We start from the raw sequence: 2467 nt of genomic DNA on the forward strand, positions 1-2467 counted from the left end.
GAAGTGTAGTGGTTGCAGAGTGAAGATGTTTTTCACGGGTGTGGTTAAAGAAGTGAAAACAGTAATAATACAGTAGGCCTATGTACAAAATAATATGCCTGACGTTTTCGTGGTGTAGCTGAGGCCAGAGAGATATACAGGACGCGGAATGAGGAAGCCTACGGTAGAATGAGAAAGAAAGAGCGATAGGTTGGCCATACGTTCGAATTTAGGCCGGACATATGGATTTTAAAAGCCCTGTCCAGCGTCCGGCGCAGCCTCAAGCCGGACGCTCATTTGTTCTCCTTTTTGGAGTTGCGCTTCCCAGATAGCAAACATACACTGGGACGGAACTGGCCCACACCTACCACAACGTCCGGCACGGATCTGCATAATGGACCTGATCCGGCGTCCAAACGCACATCGGTCCAAAATTGGTCTGGATCCGTTTGACGGATCTGGTACCAATAAGGGCTAAGACTGGCCCAGTTCCGTATGGTAGTCATTGTTACTGACGTGTTCCAGATCCGTTTATCATATGCAATACGGGTCCGCTTATTGTGTGTGGTACGGACCCGTTTATCAGACATCAGCCGGCTTTATTTGACATGTGAAATGTGATTGGTAATTAGGGCTAATTATCCTGAAAAATCTGTTTGATACACATTTGCTAACAGGTTCGTTATAGGTTCACCCAGGCTAAAGTTCGTAACGTTTTCCCAACAGCTCAACTGATAAACATAAGCTAGGCTACAAACACAAGGGGGGTAAAAAACACTTTACACATAAGTGTCTTATTATTTTTTTTATTCAACAACCTGGCTGTAGAAGTGCAATCCCAGACAAAGTTTAAGTCGTGTTAATTCCACTGTTCCCATCGATATTCAGGCTGTCTTCCTCAGTCATCTCCATGGTCAATCTGCAACAACACAAAATAAACATTAGCCATTTATTCCTTTTTGAAAATAGCCTGTCACAATTACACTCGTTTTTTATCATCAGTGATCCTGTTAGCATTATCACTGGTTTTTCCAAAATAGTTATTGTGATGGCTGTTTTGCTTAAGCTAAGCTAGTTGTTGTTGCTGGAAAATAATAGTATAACCTTACAGTAAAGTTCGGTTTACTTGTTTACTTATCGCTCGGTTGCTTGTTGTTGTCTCTGAATAAACCAACAGAGATAAAAAGCAGATAGCCTACCTTAAAAAGTTGGGCTGTCCTAGTCCAACCCCAGGCTGGCAAATCATGTCAAAAGATTGATAGTGAGCAAACCAAAGATCCTTGATTAACGTTACTGCTTGGATTTCTGCATGCGTGCCAAGAATATGGGGTTGTTTCATAGCACTGTTAGATCTGACACAAACAACAATTGACTACTTTTACCACTGCTAAGTAATAATAAAAATAATGAAACTAACATATGATCAATATTGAGCCAACTATATCTTCTTTTCCAGCCTTACTGTAGAAATGAAGTGGCCATGGGAACATAGTGCACCCCCATGGTTTCTAAATTTGTGCCATTCCAAAATACCTTTTTTTTTCTTTAGCAGCCAGTTGACAATGAAGTCATAGTTGCCAAGTCCGCTTATAATACGCGACTTTGGGCTTGTTTTTACAGAAAGTCGCTTGGAAAAACGTGGAGTCGCGGGTTGCGGTTTTTTGGGCTTACTTTTGAAAACGTGGTTGCTTAAAAATAAAAATAATACGCGACTCGGTTTTTTTACATTTCAATTGACTGGAACATTAATTCCAGGCATAGTTTGTTTGTGAGGTTTTCGAAGCTGTTTGCTTGGTCCTCTCCCTGACTTCCAGATTGCACATAGGCCTACAACGCGCGAACTGATGGGTCGGGAGAGGACGACGCATGTTTCGTCTGAGCCTGTGTGAGCGAATCCAGTGAGACAATGCAGCCTGTTGCGCCGACTATATCCCTCATTCACCTAAGAGTTTGCCTATATGGCCTATGCTATCAGGGTAGACTGTGATGTGTGTGATAATCAGAGGCGATTTTCGAGACGTTTCATCATCGTGTTGTGCTTCACTACCAATGATGTCCTTAACTCTGCAATAACTTTGCTTAAACGACTCCAATTTAGTTTGTATGAAATTTCTATCATACTCATCATGAGCGCAGAGTTAATAGAAAATCTGTTTCTGGATGTTTTATTTTTTATTGGTAAAACGCTTCATAGGTTAAATTAACAGCTATTCCGATTTGCGCATAGGCCTATCCTAATCAATCGCCCATATACCATAGCCTACAATTTTCATTTGAACAACCTGTTGGACTGTCTAACCTATTTATTTCCATGCATGGTCGTTTGCCTACATCGTGACATTAGGCGACAGTAAGGCGAATTCAAAGAATTATGGACTGACGTGCTGTCAAAGGGGCTGCCCATGCAATTGGCTGTAAATTGCGCACAGCCGGTCAGTCTAAGAATGGCAGCGCGGGCTAATAAGAGTTCTTATAACACATATATGTA

At 41.7% G+C, this 2467-nt stretch overlaps 1 long non-coding RNA gene across 1 annotated transcript; it reads right to left on the reverse strand.

The window, feature by feature from the left end:
• Window positions 1–810: 810 nt before the first annotated feature.
• Window positions 811–2024, reverse strand: LOC143124684 (uncharacterized). Its single transcript, XR_012987064.1, has 2 exons — window positions 1179–2024; window positions 811–898 (listed from the first exon to the last, which is right to left on the reverse strand). It is a non-coding gene; the product is annotated as an uncharacterized LOC143124684 (long non-coding RNA).
• Window positions 2025–2467: the final 443 nt, after the last annotated feature.

Source organism: Alosa pseudoharengus, unplaced genomic scaffold (genome assembly GCF_046254945.1).
Source record: "Alosa pseudoharengus isolate Yale_2024_CS ecotype anadromous, Long Island Sound unplaced genomic scaffold, YU_APseudo_1.1 YU_APseudo_1.1_scf_15, whole genome shotgun sequence".
NCBI classification, from domain to species: domain Eukaryota; kingdom Metazoa; phylum Chordata; class Actinopteri; order Clupeiformes; family Clupeidae; genus Alosa; species Alosa pseudoharengus.